Raw genomic sequence first — 19679 nt, forward strand, 5'->3', positions numbered from 1 at the left:
TAATTCCATACCTTAATGCGCCCCTACAACGCGTCAGAGGTTCATTGAATCTTCAATGAAGTTTTCTAATAAGCTACCAACCCAATCTAAGATTTGACTTCCACCGCTCACATCATATCATGCTTCATTGCCTGAGGTTGTCGCATTAACTAGTTATGCGATTATGCTTTTGTTTCTAATATTTCTTGTTTGATCGCATCGGTGAGCATTCTGCATAAGAATAGTGACATTAGCTCAAACTTTAGATAAATCAGGCGTTGGAGATGTATGATCGCATATTGTGATTACTTTATAAATTCTTTAGCAAAAATGTCGCACTTTCAGAGTTTTTTTTTCTTATTTTTTTTAAAAGAGATACATAAAATAACTTGTATTTCTACAAGTTATTAATTCCTAACCTCCTTTGAGGACCCATCTTAGTACGTTGTGGTGGAGCAATTGGAACATATACTGCACATTAAAAAATTCCCATATAGAAAATATTTGGCTTATGGCCATAAGCTAATTGTAATTGCAAGTACTTATTATAAGATATTGGCCTAATGCGTACAAGTGACGGTGCATGCAAAATAGCATGTCCCCATATAGATGCAGAAAGCTTAGTTCTCAATTAACTGCAAACGTTTTATGAATGATTCTGCTAAATCATTTCATGAGCTACAGGGTGTTCAACACTTGTCCCAATTGACATACAATAATTATCAAAAGCTTGGGATGTAAATTCACCAGCATTATCAAGACGAATGGTCTTAATTGTATAATCATGAAATTGTGCTCTTAACTTAATTATTTGAGCAAGTAATCTTGCAAATGCAAGATTTCAACTTGAAAATAAGCATACGCGTGACCATCTGCTGGATGTGTCTATTAATACCATAAAATATCTGGTTCACTTGATGCGTTAATAGATCCACATATATCATCATGAATTCGTTCAAAAAATGCAGGTGATTCAATCCCTATTTTAGCTCGTGATGGTCTAATTATCAAGTTTCCTTGAGAGCAAGCATCACATGATAATTCATTAGATTGAATTTTTTTTCAGATTTTTAATGGATGTCCATTTGAATTCTCAATAATTTTTCTCATCATTATAGATCCTAGATGACCTAATCCGTCATGTCAAATTGTAAATATGTCTGGATTCATGAACTTCAGGTTCATTGTTGCATATGTTTCAATTACTCGTATATGAGTATAATATAATCCAGAAGATAAAGCATGCAACTATTCCAGTATATGTTTTTCATATGAGACAATAGATAAGATATAAACATACTTCATATTATTTTTTCTATCGGTCTCAATATGATAACCATTGCAACGTATACCGTTAAAACTAAGTAGATTTCTTTTTTATTGACTAGAGAATAATGTATGCCAATAGTAAATTTTATTCTTCTAGACAAAATAATATTTACTTTTTCAATCCTTTCAATCAGGTTTGCAGAACTTGATATTGTATTGACTTTTGCTTACAGTATTGTTAGTTTTGAAAAATATTTTATACTTGTAAGTATTGTATGTGTAGTTACACTGTCTGCCAGACATAGGTATTCTTTACTCATTTTTGAGTCAACCAACATATAAAAATGATCAAAGTTTCTTCATTAAAAGAAAATAATTGCAATAAGAAAAACAATACTTGGGATATATAAAGGTTAACATCTACTAAGAGAAGAAAAAAACATGGAGATGAATAAAAAAAAACAACATTAAATCTAGATATTTTTAAATTAAAAAAAAAAAAAAAAACACTTGATGTTCCATCAATTTTGTCGATTTTCTCTTCAGGAGATTCAAAGAATTCCGCCACATCCAAATTTATCATATGGGGTAGATCAAATATGTTATTATCTTAGTATGCAAAATTTGCTTCCACATTTTTTTCTTTTTCCTTCAAGGATGCTTGATTGAGATCAACTAATTGTTTTGACATACAACAGATACGTGACCAATGCCCAGTCATTCCGCATCGGAAGCATTTCTTTTCAACACCTTTTGAACTTTTCTCTTGTGGAGCTTTTTCTTTGTGATCATCATTTTGTGTGGTTCTTTTGAATTTGAATGATTAGAACGACCACAATGAAAATAATAATTATTTCTTCCTCTGCCACGATCATGTCCACGACCACGACCACAATTATTATTAAAATTCACAGCATTTACTTCAGGGAATGTTGTTGTTCCAGTTGGTCGAGATTCATGATTTTTTATCAATAACTCGTTATTTTGTTCGGCCACGAGAATACATGAAATTAGTTCATAATACTGTTTAAAATCTCTCTCGATATTGCTGCCGCAAGAGCATATTTGATACATGAAATGTAGAAAATATCTTCTCTAACATATCAGCATCAGTAATTTTCTCTCCACATAATAGCAGTTTCGAACTGATTTTAAATAATGGGAGTTGTATACTTACTGATTTGAAATCTTGTAGCCTCAAGTGCATCCACTCATAACAAGCTTTAGGAAGAATAGAGTTGTAGAAGCAATAGTGCAACCCTCGAACTTGGAGACGGGGAAGCAGCAATGCAACCATCGAAGTTAGAGTTGTAGAAGCAATATTGCAACCCTTGAACTTGGAGACGGGGAAGCAGCAGTGCGAACATCAAAATCGGAAATGGAAAAACAGCGGTGCAACCATCAAAGCAGCAGTCTGATCCTCGAACTTGAAGATGAGGAAACAATAGTGCCAACATCTTTGTAGAGGAGGCAGAACTGCAACAACTTTTAGAGAATGAGCGAAGCTGCAGGGAATAATATTTTTTTAGGGGAAGCGGGGAAGTCGCCCCAAAATTGAACTTCGAAGAGGGAGAAACGAAACATCTAAATTTGACTTCAAAGAGGAAGCAATGAAACCTCTGAACTTGACTTCGAAGAGGAATCAAAACGCCATTCCAAGTATGTATTTTTAATTTACTGTGTTAGCTTCTTAAAGGGATGAACATCTTCAATTTCTTGTCTTGCCCCCAACAGGGATGAACATCTTCAATCTGTCATGTAATGTCAGACGTAGGGTGATTGTGGTACTCTTTTTTTATGGACCGAACTTAAATTTCTTTAAGTTGCCTATGTACCCTTGAAGAAAGGGATCAAGTCATGACATAGTTCAAATGTTTTTTTGTTTGTTGGATTGAACTTGAAGTTTCTTTCAAGCTGTCTACGTACACTTAAAGAAAAGGATCAAATCATGACGTAGTTAAATTTTTTTTTTTTTTTCAAAAAACTGGACTGAACTTGAAGTTTCTTTCAAGCTGCCTATATACCCTTTATAATAATAGGGATCAAGTCATAATGTAGTTCAAAAAGTTTTTTTTTTTAATGCGCGACTGAACTTAAATTTATCTAAGTTGCCTACGTACCCTTTATAATGACAGGGATCAAGTCGTAACGTAATTCGTACAAAGATTTTTTTTTTTTTTGGGTCGTTCATATTTTAAGCTCATGCGGGCCAAGAGCATCATGCAATTTAGGCTATTGCGATGAGGAGATTCTTCATTTAAACTTCAGAAACTCTTATTTCATCATGGTTATGATCATCCTCTTCATTTGTAGGATTCGTCAATATGATGAGTTTTGGCTTCACTATCAAGGAACCTTCTGTACTTATGTCAATAGAAAATTTCCTCTTCATGCGTGAAGGGACACGACTGTGAATCTTTTCATCGTTGTTTTCTTCATGGAATAACGTTGGCTTCAAGATTTTCATCCTTCCTTTACGTTGATCACATGTTGTCTTGAAACGATTAAAAGCAGATACTGAAGGTTGATCTTTCTTTGATATGGATATACTTAGTCTTTTAAAGGTTGAAGTCGAGAAGAAGTAGTCGTTGGACATTGGTCTTCTTCTCCTACCGTGGCCATACTCAATCTTTGAAAGACTGAAGATCGAGCACTTGAAGGCTTAATATGTTTAAAGACATAAGTTCTTTACTTCATCTCTTCTAAGTCATTGACTTCATCGACAGTCATATGATTATTGTCGACTTCTACTATGCCGATAGTGTGACATGCAATAACTTATGATACTTTCTTAGGATGATTATTGAGAAAGCTTCTTGGGAGAAATTTTGTCGAAGTTGTCGGCCATCGAAATTGAGGGAAATTCTTGTCTTCTTTCTTAGCAGGCTTAGGCTTACGTGTCATCTTTTTGCCTTTCTTTTTATGAGTCTTGTTTCTTCTTCTATAGCTTTGATAAGAACGCGACTCTTTTTGGTTGTCTTCTTTTTCGATGAGTCACTACTATCCACCTTCGTTGTCATCTTCAATAAACTCATCTTTCTTTTCAGAATTTTCTGTTTGAATCTCTTGTTGGAACCGAACAACTAACAGTTCGAATTCTCCAAAATGGATCGGGGTTTGTCTTTGAGCATGGGACACAGACAGTATTGGAACACTTGAAGTCGCCGCTACTGTAGCATGATTTGTCTGAGCTACTTCATCCAAATCTAGCTCAATCTTCTTTTCACGCGCCAACTTCATAATTCGTTCCTTCAGCACGAAGCACCTTTCAACTGGGTGACTAATGACCCGATGATACTTGCAGTAGTTAGGATCATCTATTTTTCCTTCTTGTTTCTGCCGCTTGCATTCCGGTAGCTGAATAAGTTGCTTCTCTAGTAGTTGCTCCAATATATCTGCCACTTCAGAGTCAGAGAATGGGTAAACCTTCTTCTGTCTTTCTTTAAGAGTTGGACGACGCTTCTCGCCTTCATTGTGCCTTCTTTCAAATTTTGTTTGTTTTCTTTTGGAGGAAAATTTCAGCGGGGTCACATGAACGACCATAGATTCTTTTGTGGCACTATCCACTATCTTTTCAATGCCATTGGCTTCATTCTTGTATTTTCTCCCTTCAGGGACTAAGAAATCTTTAGTTCCCCCGTTGGCGATGCTCAGCTCCATATCATGAGTGCGTGTTACCAACTTCTCAAATGTACGAGGCTTTATCCTTTGCAGGATATAAAGAAGTTCCCAATCTATGCCTTGGGTGCACATCTCCACTACAGATAATTCAGTGAGTCTATCTTTGCAATCTAGACTTAGAGCTCTCCATTGGTTGATGTAGTCGATGATTGGCTCTTCTTTCTGCTGTTTTTTGTTCATCAGCTCCATCATGCTAATGGTGCGCCTTGTGCTGTAGAAGCGAGTAGGAACTCCCTTTCTAGTTGTTCCCAACTGTCAATCACTTCTGGCTCCAAATTAGTATACCAGTCAAAAGCATTCCCTTTTAGGATTCTGACAGATTGCTTGACTAGTAGGTCTCCTTTAGTTCCTGCGTTTTCACAAGTTTCAATGAAATGAGCAACATATTGTTTCGGATTGCCTTTTCCATCGAACTGCTGGTACTTTGGAGGTTGATACCTAGCCGACATTGTCAAGTTGTCGATTCTCTCAGTGTACAACTTGGAGTACATAAAGGAAGATTGTGATGTTCCTCCATACTGAGCCCTTATGAAGTTTGTAATCATATCTTGCAACTTTGAACTGACATGACGGCGACAGAGGTAGATTGTTGCAGTTGGTCTTCCTGCAAGATAGTTCTTCCTTTGTCATTGATTTTTGTAGCTAAAGATTGACTCGACTCAGCAGTATTTCGAGCCTGCATCTGATCTATTAAAGCAGTGATTTCATGATCTCACTTCTCTACAGCCTTCATTATGAGTTTTATCTTCCTTTCCATCTTTGTCATGGTTGACTCAGTCGTTATATCAGCCATCATGATAGACACTACATCAGGGTATAATTCAAAAGCAGAGGTAGAGTTTTCAAACAAGGGATTTTCTCTTATGATGATCTCGCCTTTAGAAGATTTCATCAGCTGCTCCCAGATTTGCAAAGACAAAACCTTGTTCTTGCTCCTGCATACTCTCCTTTGAATGGTTACAGGTGACAAGTCCTGTGTAGGTGTTGCTTGCAGCAGTTCCTTTAGATGTAGCTTTCTTTGGTGCCATTAGTTTACTTGAATGTTGAGAGAGAGATGAGAGGTAGAGATGTCCCATTGAACTTGCCAATTTGTTCACACGAGATTTCAAGAGAAATTTATTTCGTGGAACATGAACTTTGTATTTGTATTAATTTTGTGGAAAGAGAGTACAATCTCTAATACATAGTATTTTGATGCTTTCAAAATATACTATAATCTTTAAGTTGGTTGATTTTCTTGAACGATCGACCTTTGGGCTTGTTGATATTCTTGGATGATCGGTCTTTGGGCTTGTTGATATTCTTGGATGATCAGTCTTTGGGCTTGTCAATCTTCTTGGATGATCGACCTTTGAGCTTGTTGATCTTCTTGGATGATCGGCCTTTGGGCTTGTTGATCTTCTTGGAAGATTAGTGTTTGCACGAGGCTTCCGAAGAAACTTGTTCTGTGGAGCTGAATTTGAGTTGGTGTTTATGTTGAGGTTGATTTAATGTGATGTGGTTTGATCTCTAGTACTTGATCCTCTGATTCTCTCTCGGTTAGGTGGATGTGCTTGACTTGAAGAAGAAAAGCACCAAACATTCTTGAAGTAGAAGTCTTGGAAGAGTGTTTGTATCTTTAAGGATCTTCTGTCTTCTAGGAGTGTAGCTTCAGGAGTCTTGGGAGTCTTCTGCTTGTTGATGAATTCTCTCTGGGCTCTCTGAATGTAGAATTGCTTATATCTAGGACTTTAATCTTCAGAATGCTTGTATCTTCAAAGGGCTTCAGTCTTCAAGCGTGGTCAGAATGCTTGTATCTTCAAAGGGCTTCAGTCTTTAGAATGCTTGCATCTTCAAAGGATTTCAATCTTCAGAATGTTTGTATCTTCGAAGACTTCAGTCTTTAGGCGTGGTCAACTTTAGGAGTAAAGGAGTCTTCTGATTGTAGAGAATTCCCTATAAGCTCTTTGGAGTATAGAACTGCTGACCCACACAAATGAGGAGAACTTCTCTATTTATAAAGTTCTCTGTTGGACTTCGTGGGCTTGGACTTGGTCGGTCCATGGGTCTGACCCTTGGGCCCAACTAATTAGATTTGGGCCTTATTTGACATTTTGGTCAAATTAAGTCCATTTTTTTTTTGGCTAAATTGAACTTTAGCCCAAATAATAATATCAAATCAGACCGAAGTAATTTTATTCAATCCAATAGTTACGAAGGAAACGTGGCATCAGAAGGAAATAGACACTCGAGATTTCCGTGAGCAGCGGAACAAGATTATTCCAAATTACAATCATGAATTAACATAACATTTACAGTCGACTTTAATACAAGTGGTTATGCAAATAATACAGAGAAATTACAGCATGAACATCAAATGTACAAAGAGATAAACTCTATACGAACATCGGCAGAAGCGTCCCCACGCTTTAATGCGCACTCTAATCGAACACAGTAACCACGAGCGCCCGATCTACACGACCGCAACACCGCACGAACACTTCGCGCTCGTCCTCAACGATCTCCTCGGTCACGATCTCCTTCGCAACACGAACTCCTCTGCAACACCACGAACGGACTCCTCCAAAGCACCACGAACGGCCTCCACAAAACCTCGACGATGTCAAGTTGAGTCTGACACCACCAACAAGGCGACCTTGGTATTCTCGATGTGAGAATCCAGAGGGTGGACTTTGTTCGGACTTGGTGTGAGGAAGATGAACGGAGGAAAGACAGATCATGTACACGACTGGACAAGTGGGAGAAGTCAGAGACCTATCGTATAGGTCGATGCCTAATCATTTAGATAAAGCTATGCGATCGTTTAGCTCTATCGTTTAGCTCGGTCGATTCTACATGATTGTTTACCTTGGGCCAACGATCGTTTAGTAAACACTACACGATCGTTTAGCTAGCACCTGCACGATTGTTTAGCTCAGCCCAGCCGTCATTTAGTAAATCTATATTTACTTGACAACTTCCGTGAGTTTCTTTTCGCTGGAGAGAAAACTCAAAATATTTTCAAAACTTTTGTGAAAAACCTTCTTCTTTTTTTAAAAAAATAGGAAACCGATTTCCTTTTAAACTCACGGTTACCATGAACAATAACCACCCACTAAATTTAGTTATTTAAAATAAAAAATATTATCTAATAATTAATATTATTATCAATATAAATGATAACCAACTTATCATACTATATTTATAACATATAGTTTTAATATTTCATCTCATGAAACATATAAACCATAGTTCTTTTTCTATTCATGGTACTTAATGTAAATCTCATTTACACTAATCCTCCACTAGATGTATCTTATACATCATACCAATTATATCATATATAATCAAAATACCTCTTGTCAATTTGAACGTTTCAAATCAACACCAAGAACTTGATCCTTCAACATGAATCCAAGCTACCAAGGGGACCTCATGGACTTGTAGATCCGAAGCTCCAACAGTACGTGAATAACTGACTAAACTCTTTAGTCACGGGATCCACCATCCGTTAACTGCCAGACACTCCACTAAAGATCGACAGCTGAACTCTCTTCACTACAAATATATTATGTGTCCATCTTAACCAATCGGCAGTGCGACAACCTTCACAGATCTCTCTAAGTACAGCTGGGCCAATAACCGTTATGTCCTGTAGTTACATCTGTCTCCATAAGTACCACTGATCCCTCTAATGAACATAAATTATAGTCCTACTATGACTGAGTCTTCTCTTCCAAAGAGAAGCTGTGGCCACTATGTTCAAGCCCCGGAATCAAGACTTAAGGGAGTAATCTCTCTACTTATCCTTGCTTTAGGAAAGAAGTGAATTCCATATTGTGAATTAAGTTCCCAACTCCCAGATCAGACAAGTACCCAAAAAGGTAGGCATGTTGAGTTGGCAATCTGGTCACTCTCACCCATACTAGAATAATCCTTCAACCTAAACAAATAACACCTTACTTTAACCCCTTTAAGTCTAAGGTCATGTCCAACTATTTTAGTTTCCTTTTAATGGCATCAACTTAGCTAAATATTCCAAAATAATTCTTCATATCATCACATATACTTTATCTACTCCATCAAGTCGTAGTATTATCCAAGTGATTATGACTTATGAATCCTTTCTAAATTTCTTCTCAAAATGTTGGGTTTTTAATATCTTAAAACCTTTAATAAATCCATCGTCTCTTCTTCTTGTCCTTCATGTCCATAAAACAATTTTTAACCTTATTTTCGAGAATGTGCCATGTGAAGGAATTTATTTATACTGTCTCCAATTGCACCACAAAACATAACACTAGTCCTTAATGAATTCTTGTCGAGACAATTTTATTCCTGGGCTTAAACATATACATACCTTTATTTCTAAATTGTCATAACTTTACATAGATTCATTAACCTTTAAGATCTCTGAACTGAGGTATATGTATTTGTTCATTTTTAACATAATTCCCATGAGATAAACTAGTGCCAAGTGACCTCATAATTTATTTTATTTTCCTCCTTTTGTGTGTCGTACCTGATAATCCTCTTATAATAACTTCTAACGAGTCGCTGTCCTAACATTAGAACGTAACTGGTGCATTTAATCTAAACAAATATTTTAATGCACAACTATCATAAAACTTGTAATTGATAGGACATACCTGGCGATGACGAGGAATTCGTCATGGACCACAAGGACAATCTAGACTTACATAGTAAGTTAGTCTACATAACCCAAAACATGGGCTCTGATACCAACTGTAACAACCCGACCCCCTAGGACTTAGGTTAGGCCGTTACTAAAATAAATGCATGCATAGGATTTGAAACGACGCTCAGTTATGTTGAAATAAATGCTAAATAGACAAGAGAAGTTCAAAAGCCATTTATTAAATGCAATTGTTAAAACAATAATAGGGTACCCATAATTCGTAAAGACTATTAAAAGTATAAAAAAAACAATCCTTCATAATAAGTTTCAAACAGTAAAACTAAACATTAAAGGAAAAATAAGGACTCTAAATTTCATGATGCAGAAACGTAAAAACTAGTCCCAGTGGCACGATCCCGAATTCCACTGCGCCATCTCCGGTGCATCTCTATCCTTACCTGAAATATCAACATAAGAAAGAATGAGCATGAAATACTCAGTAAGTAACCCCACTACTGGGGTCAGACTAGGCATCTATGTTCTCTAGATACCCACCTATGGTACATATACACACATGAAACAGGTAAGAGACCGACCTACTGTAGTTAAGTATGCCCACTATCTCTGGTGAATCCCATAGGAAACACAACCTGGTGAATCCCGAAGGAGAATCAAAATAGTGAATCCGAAGGAAACACAAATTGGTGAATCACGAAGGAAACACAAAACTGGTGAATCCCGAAGGAAACACAAACTGGTGAATCCCGAAGGAAACACAAAACTGGTGAATCTCGAAGGAAACACAAAACTGGTGAATCCCGAAGGAAACACAAACTAGTGAATCCTGAAGGAAACACAAAACTGGTGAATCCCGAAGTAAACACAAACTGGTGAATCCCGAAGGAAACACAAAACTGGTGAGCATCTAACTAATCAATAAGGATATTCACACGGTCTAAACGTTCAAAGAATCAACACCGTACAATTCTAAAACATACATGAAATCCTTGGTACCATGGCTCTATCACATACACATAATCCTCAACAATAAATTATACAACAATCATGTAAACCTTACATCATAATTTTACAACATACAAGTATGCCTTAACACCAGCAGATCAGACGTCAACGTATGAAAACACATACCATCACAAACTAATGATCAAGTGCTTTGTATATTTAAACAATTCAGAACTCGTGCCAGAACGTACTTTGATTCAGGTCATACTATCAATCAACATGCTAACAATTTACCATAACATACACTCATCATGCTAGCATACACTAAAGCCTGGCCCGTGGGCAGTTCCAGTGGTAAGATTACTTACCTCGAAATCAAAATTATGTCTAAGCGACAAGCAAATTAATCTTCCTCCTAGCTTAGATGGATCTTGAATTAGGCCCAAAAGCTTGTCCAAACCACAACCAAATCCTCTTGACAGCACACTTTTAACTTCAAAGCTTTTCCAAAACTTGATTTTTAAAGCCAAAACAAATATATGTCAATAGATTGAAGCAGAACACCATTAGCGATTAAATCTAATAAAAAAAAATGGCACAATCTTACCCCAAATCCATAAGTTCCGACGACCCTTACTGTTGGCAGCACAAACGACGAGAAACGATGGATTCGAAGCACCCTTGCGTGACTGACGGCGAGCGACCTGGTCGTCGGGGTTCGACGATCAGAGATGCGGCTGATCTCGTGAATCAAGTGGCGGCGACTGCTTCGCGACCCAGACGACTGAATGGAGTCGAGTCAACTTAGGAGGCACGCTGCTGAACAGATGCTCGCGGTCGGAAGAGGGGAGGTGCAACGTTCGTGGGTTTGGATGGAGACGGCATGCGGTTGGGAGGAAAGAAGAAAGAAAAATTGGGGATGGTGTTGTTGTCGTGCGGTGCGAGGAAGAAGAAGGAGAAGGGTTGGTGGGGGTTTAAAAAAAATAAATGTAATAACTAAAAATAAAGGTATAATTATAATAAATTCTTTCTGTTTCGAAAGGAAAATTAATTTCTGCCATAACTTTACATTGAAATTCAAAATTGAATAATTTTCTGCCAAACTTAAATTCCCGCATTTATACTTGAGATCCAAAATTCAAAAAAGACCCTCTAACTAAGCAATTATTGAATTACCAAATAATAACGTTACTGAAATTATATTATTATATAAAAAAAATGTGTGGGGTGTTACAGAAACAACCAACTGCCCGGGAGGGTAAGTGGTTGGTCGTATTAAGCAATGTATGCATTGTTCACTAGAGATAGGAATAATCTTGCGTCAACCAAGTTCATCTGGTTACCTTGTCCTATGAACGCATCTTTCATCATTTAGGCATACTTGGGAGAGTAGTCTAAAACCTAAATCTAAGACTCGAGAGAGCGGATTGGAACACATAGGCAATAACGGGGAACTTAGAGATAAGCTCCGTTTGCTAACCCGCATCGCATGCACCCTAGAGATAGGTATGATATTATGTGGTTTCCTTATTTGTGTGTGTATCATTTTGTCATCACATAAATAAGAATAAAGACTTATGTGTAGGTCCTATAAACTTATCGCATATATCGCATGCGTTCTAAGCATTAAAAGCCGTAGCATTCGCATCGAGAGATGGTTTACTATTGTATGTGTGTAGCATGATCGCATGGCTTGCGTTGACTAAGGTTGCCCTTACAGACACTCTTAAGTATTGCAATGAAAACATCTCCGCATTTTATCTATTTTTTCCATTCATTTGTTTCATGTCAAGAGTTGTCGTGTCTCTACCTCTCATTCGTATTCTCATTGCATTGTCTGTTACCTAGGAGTAGAAGTAGTGTTAGTGTAGAAACCCCTCCATCATTCTTTTATTCAAACCGCTACATGCACATTACCGCATTCATTTTGCTACAAGTCCCTGAGTTCGACCTCGGATCACCCGAGAAACTTGCTTTCGCGTTATATTTGACGTGAGTGCAAGAAAACTTGTGACAGGACATATGGTCTTCGCATACATTTGTTAACGCATATTCATTCCAACGCATGACCATCGACGTATGACTATCAACGCATACCTTAAGAACATACATCGCATATTGCGTCCAAGGGATTTTAGTTATCGAGTAAATTGACATCTAATTTCCCGTCATCAACATCCTCCATTGCTTTCTGAAAAGACAACGGATCCTCGACCCTATCATTTGTAATGACGGTTTGGGCTTCAGTCAAACCCATGTAGCGATCCGGTGGGTTCAAAACCCTCCCACTATGTCGAGGCAGTCTCAACTCTTGAGCTAGTTGACAAGACGTCCCGACCTCAATAACTCTTGTGATCCGTCGGCCTGTTCAACAACTCTTGTTGAACCCTCAACAGTCTCAGTCACACTTGAGATCTCACGTAAAACGAGCTTACTTCGTGGCTTATGATCCCTCATGTGATCTTCTTCCAAGAAGATACCATTAGTGGAAACAAACACTTTGTTCTCACTGGGATCATAAAAGTTTCCTCCTCTCGTTTCCTTGGAGTAGCCTAGAAAGAGACAAACCTTCGAACGCGGTTCCAACTTCTTTGGGTTAGTCATTAGCACATGTGCCAGGCAGCTCCGAATCCTGAAGTGGCGTAAACTACCTTTACGGCCTCTCCATAACTCAATAGGTGTTTCAAAAACACTTTTTGAGGGAACGTTGTTAAAGATATAACATGCAGTCTGCACTGCATAACCCCAAAACGAGTCTGAAAGATGAGCAAAACTCATCATAGACCGAACCATGTCCAACAAGGTCTGGTTTCTCTTTTCTGATACACCATTCTGCTGAGGTGTACTAGGGGCCGAGAGTTGGGACGTAGTCCCATGTTTTATTATATAGTTCTGGAATTGGAGGTCCATATACTCTCTACCACGATCAGATCGTAGTGTTTTTATCTTCTTGCCTAACAAGTTTTCAACTTCAGCCTTATACTCCTTGAACTTATCAAGAGCTTCAGACTTACATTGCATTAGGAAGAGATGCCCAAACCTTGAATAATCATCTATGAAGGAGATGAAATATCCATACCCACCTCAAGCTCTAATATTCATCAGACCACAGAGGTTTGAATGTACAAGCTCCAAGTCTTCCTTGGCTCTGTAATCTTTTTCAGTAAAAGGTCGTTTGGTCATTTTGCCTTCGAGGCATGATTCACATACCGACAAGAAGTTTTCTTCTAAACTCTTTAGAAGTCCACTTTTCACCAACTTCTCAATCCTATTGAGGTTGATGTGACCTAACTTTAGATGCCAAAGATGGGCGTTTTCCTTTGGAGAAACCTTTGGTCTTTTAGCTGTTGTTGCCGTACTGAACATTTCAGTGTTAAACAAGGCTTTTATGACTAACGACCTTAGTACATATAAGTTATTTTCCATTGAACCAGAACCAATCTCCATTCCATTCTTGAAAATAAACACTTTATTCTTAGAAAAAGAGACGACATAGCCTTGTTCAATGAGACAAGAAACCAAGATTAAGTTCCTCTTAATATAAGGAACTACAAAAACACTATCCAGTAACAGATAACGTTTCTTGTCAAAAAATAACTTCAGCCTGCCTACAACAATAGTTGAAACAACCTCACCATTACCGACTCGAAGAGTCATCTCTCCCTGTGGCAACGTTTTCCAGGAATTAAATCCTTGGTAAGAGGAACTAACATGATTGGTAGCACCTGAATCAAGGATCCAAGCAGAATCATCATTCTCTACAAGACATGTCTCCAAGACCAATAAATCATATTTACTGTATTGTCTCCTCTTTTGGAGAGTAGTGGGATGGAGGATGTTTGCCACGAAATTTGTTTCACATGATTCTTTCCACTGTAATAAATCGGTCATTTTTAAAAGCTTTAAACGAAAATACTAACGAGTTGCTGAAAAGAAAAACACATTGTCCTATGTTAGGTTTTAAGCAAATACCCGTTGTAAAAAAAATATCCAATAAGGTTTTAGAAAAACTAACATGAACCCCGTGTGACATCTAGTTTCGCAATGACGCTTCAAAGGTTTAGGACAAAAGCCGCCTAAGAGAGGTCAGTTATCCCTCCTCTGAATTGAGAAGTTCTCAAACCGTCATTAATACCAGAACAACTCTTGCTCCTATAATGACTAGTCATCATTGATTTGGCCAAGAGATCATTAACTTACTTAACAATCTCCCGTAAGTGCGACCCGCCATTTTAAGCCCTCGAGGTCCGTCCCAAAAGGCCAATCCTAAGTGAAAAAATCCGATTGGGGAAAAACCTAAAGCGACACTATCCATTTTTGGAGTTCACCTTGATATTGACTAACTGCACAAAACCCTTCCTAAGGGGGCCGCATCGAAGGCGACATGAAGGCATATAGAATGATCGCATGGTGTGAACCAATGATAGAGACCAAAGGACGTGTTGAGACACACCCTTCACCCATTTACTATAAATAATCTCTCTGTCCACCTTGATATTTACTCATGCAAACACCATCCTAAGGGGGATGCATCCTAGGGCATCTCGAGGCCAAGCATGAATCTCACAGTGTGAACATACAGGGAGAAACGTGAGTGGAATCATAGACATATCTGATACGCCTCCTCCCCCCACTGAGTATTTTATAACCTACAGTTTAGTTTACTTAGAAAAAATACGGCTAAGGATTTTAACTAAGTGACTTTTAGGTTTACCCAAGACTAACTTTTACCTTGGATAGTTGAACAACTTTTAATCATCATCCATTATACTCTTTAGCGGAGTCTTTGACCAAAACGTCGCATGCTTGTTGAAAATCTATCTAATTCACCTTTCCAGATAGGTTCCCAGGTAGGGGTGTTACGTTTCCGTCAACTTAAGAATCCCAACCTAGCCAGAACCCGCCTTAGACAAAAGGTCCCTTATAGATAGGTTTACAACTAATTTAATTTTTTATTCAACCAATTTAATCCTATTAAACCGATTTTAAAAGATTAATTTAGGTTACTAAACTCTTTGGAACCATTTGAACTTAGGTCTATCTCAATCCAATTTTAAAACCTTTTTAAAAACTTGAGTTCACCCTAAGTCCGCATGCAACTCTGAATTATTGATTTTAGGTCTAATTTCCTTTATAACACTTATAAACGAAAATAACCACAATGCTAAGCTAACACATGCAAGACATTCATAACGATTATAAACAGCCTAAGTGTCATGCTCAATGCATTGTCCATTCATTGCTACTTCTTTTATATAACACTTATACAAAACAACAATGAAACAAGCAAAACATGCTTCCATTCACCCTTAGACTATAACATTTATAATAAAGGATGATGCATGTGATGGAACTTGAGACATACGTAGCGGAATAAGGACCTAATTACACTTTAATTGCTTTTAATTTAAAGGAAAAGATGCATGCAATTGAAGGGAAAACAATAATTAACTTACTTTTGAAGCTCCCGAAAACTGCTTTTCCTTGCTGAATCTCGACCTGAATTCTTCCAGACCACTACTAGAGTTGACCTACTATCCTCTGGACTAAAAACCAAATTGTAGGACCCAGTGGATGAAGAAAACGAGAGAGAGAAAGAGATGGAAAAGAAGATGAAATTTGGGTAGGGTTTGGGTTTTTTTTTTCAGCCTAATTTTAAAAAATAATTTGGAAAAATTGGCATAGACTTTTTCAACCAAATTGAAAAGCCCAATTTATAGAAAAAAGCCATGCAACAATTAGATGAACCAAATCTATAAAAATCCAACACCTATAATCCACTATCTTAGTGGGCTTAATGTCTCCACTATAAGCCAATATCTCGCCCACTATTTTGTTAGTGGAATTATCCAACAAAAGTTTGGATTTTTCCACTAACTTTAGTCAAAGGGCAAAATAGTCATTTGGTCAAAGTCAAAGTTTGACAAAAAAAGGTCAACATTTTGACTTTTTATGATTTTTTTCCATATTGACTAATTTTGACCTCCCGAGCATGAATCCACATTCATTTTCTCGAAATTCAAATCACATTTGAATATAAGATCGGTCAAAGTTTGACTTTTCAAAGTCAAAAGTCAACTTTTTGACTTTTTACATCTTTGATCATTTCCATCATTTCTGAGCTTCCGAATATGAACGTATTCATATTCTTGATATTTAAATCACATTTAAATATTAAATTTTTATCCTAAACTGAAAAACCCGACCACTATATCACATATACCTGTCGGTTTCTCTCTCTTCACCTAATTCGAATAATTCGAATCATTCTATCATACTGTTCTAAGTTTATTCCATATGAGCTAGTAGGGGAATAATGGACCTATAGATCATGGGCTCCAACGATCCGAGATTAGCTGGCTAAACTCTTTAGAAGAAGCTAATCAACATTCGTTAACTAACGGGTCATTCCACTATAGTCTCGTAGTTGCATTCCCCTCACTATTGATATATTTGTGTCCTTTTGATATAACCATGATTAGTAAGCAAATCCTTCACAGGTTGTTCGTAATCTCGACTGGGTCATAAAAATCGTTTTACCCGCGAGACTACATCTTATTCCTTAAGTTCCACTGATTCTCTAATGAATAATTGGTTTAAGGTCCAACCTATAAACCGAATCCCTCTCGGGCCAAGGAGAGGGTGGGGCCCCTTGTTCAAGACCTGGATTCAGTACTAAAGGGAACAACCTATCTACTATCCCTATAACGGGTAGAAGTGAATTCCGTCTTGCATCCTATGTTCCCAGCTATCCACCTGATCTTAACCCTGAAATGGAAGGCTTATTGGGCCAGCGATGATGAGCTGCCCTCACCTATGCAGGTCTAAGGATAATTCCGAGTGAACAGGAGTTCATAGTTAGCTCAGGATTAAGATTAAGTTACCTAAGTCATCAATTAACGAAATAGTCAGTTTTATACATAAAACGACATTTAGAACGTAAAAAGTGACTATTTCATGGTTCAGTCTTATGCAAACTCATTGCATAAGATGCCCTCACTCACATATCTCTATATGAATGATTCAAGATCACATCGTTTGTACTAACTACAAAGTGGGCTACATCCATAGTGTCCCCAGAATAAGGTGCCCAACCTTATTCATATACTATAGACCATTTTGGCTATATATTTGAACTTGATCCACATTTATGTCACTACATAAAGTTTAAACTACATTAAATAGCCTCAAGACCTTAGTTTATTGGATTCAAGATTACAATTTCAATAACAACTTTATCGAAAAAAAAAACATAATATGTTTATTAATTTACAAACTACGAGTTTTAGGACATAAAATCCAACAGCATGATAATGTTCAATGCATGCAAAATATAACTCTTATATTTCATGATGCATGCGCATGCTTTCAAGTAATTTCTTCATGCAATATTATAACATTTATAATACATGATGCATGAGTAATTGCACAACCTAAGGTGGGTTTTTACATATATGACAAACATTTTGACATATAAGAACCATACATCACATGTATAAGCAATAAAAGTTGATGAACCGGGTAAAATTGTCTTAAAATACAAAAAGGGAAGCTAAATATTACAAAGACAATGAGTCTCTGGTTCAAACAGGCGAATCGGGTCTTAAACTGCTCGGTAAAGCATCGCTTCTTCAGCCATCCATCGTGTACTAAGCACCCCAGCATCATCTACACGATAAAACAAACACTTTGCTCTATCGCTTACCAGCGCTCCCAAAGTTAAACGATCGTTTAGCATATACTAGACGATCGTCTAGAAAAATCCAAACGATCATTTAGTTATTACCGCACAATCGTGTACCTTTACTAAGCAATGAAGCCTGAAGTACACGATCGCTTAGCGTGCTCCACACGACGCCCGCCTTCCGCGATCGTCTAAGCGAGCACGATGTCGCAAAGCACCATTGCCTAAGCGATTGATTAACTAGCGTCTCCGTATCATATATGCACGATCACATAGGTAGTAACTAAGCAATGAAGCTTGCTAACTATGCGATCATCTAACGCGTGCCTTCTATTAAACGATGAGCATTGCATGCTCCCACTACGATCGCCTACCTTCAGTGCCTACGCGATCGCGCAACCAACGCTACACGATAAGGTAAACGATTTACCTCATCGCTTTGCATTAGCTAAATGATCGATTAGAAAATACTACACGATCGTCTAGAATGAAAAATTTAAACGATCGTTTAGGGAAATCCCAACGATCGTTTACCTGAGGCTACACGATCTGATCAACGCTTGATCTTCTTCTTCGTTGAGAACTGCATCGCCATGCGCCCAAGCTTCATCACGAACGACTCGACGAACTCAAACTTTTCGAATTACAGACTCGATTGCAAAGTGAATTTTGTCCAAAAACACAGGGGCCCTTACAATTAACACTTTGAAATAACGAAATCTTTAACAAAAAGGCAATTTAAACCCGAAACATTCATCAATTCATCCACAAATACAGAAAATGGTTAACTACAAATGCAGAAACCCACCGCGACTGTAAAAACCATTCAATTCAGGTCTATAATTTGGAATTTTAGAGAACCTGTCTCTGATACCAATTGAAGGAAATAGACACTCGAGATTTCCGTGAGCAGTGGAACAAGATTATTCCAAATTACAATCATGAATTAACATAACATTTACAGTCGACTTAAATACAAGCGGTTATGCAAATAATACAGAGAAATTACAGTATGAACATCAAATGTACAAAGAGACAAACTCTATACAAACATCGGCAGAAGCGTCCCCACGCTCTGATGCGCACTCTGATCGAACACAGCAACCACGAGCGCCCGATCTACATGATTGCAACACCGCACAAACACAGCACGAACACTTCGTGCTCGTCCTCAACGATCTCCTCCGCAACACCATGAACGGACTCCTCCAAACTACCACGAACGGCCTCTAGAAAACCTCGACGATGTCGAGTTAAGTCTGTCACCACCAACAAGGCGATCTTGGTATTCTTGGTGTGAGAATCCAGAGGGTGGGCTCTGTTCGGACTTGGTGGGAGGCAGATGAACGGAGGAAAGATAGATCGTGTACACGACTGGGCAAGTGAGAGAAGTCAGAGACCTATCGTATAGGTCGATGCCCAATCGTTTAGATAAAGTTATGCGATCGTCTAGCAAAAGCTATGCGATCATTTAGCTCGATCGAT

The 19679-nt window shown here is 37.8% G+C and overlaps 1 protein-coding gene across 1 annotated transcript in view; it reads left to right on the forward strand.

Moving 5' to 3' along the window:
• The window catches only part of LOC150035707 (uncharacterized), a 103205-nt gene that overhangs the window by 36772 nt on the left and 46754 nt on the right, over positions 1-19679 (forward strand). The gene's annotated exons all lie outside the window — the stretch shown is intronic.

The sequence above is a fragment of the Benincasa hispida genome, chromosome 6 (assembly GCF_027475165.1).
Source record: "Benincasa hispida cultivar pf3 chromosome 6, pf3_genome.v1.1, whole genome shotgun sequence".
Taxonomy (NCBI): domain Eukaryota; kingdom Viridiplantae; phylum Streptophyta; class Magnoliopsida; order Cucurbitales; family Cucurbitaceae; genus Benincasa; species Benincasa hispida.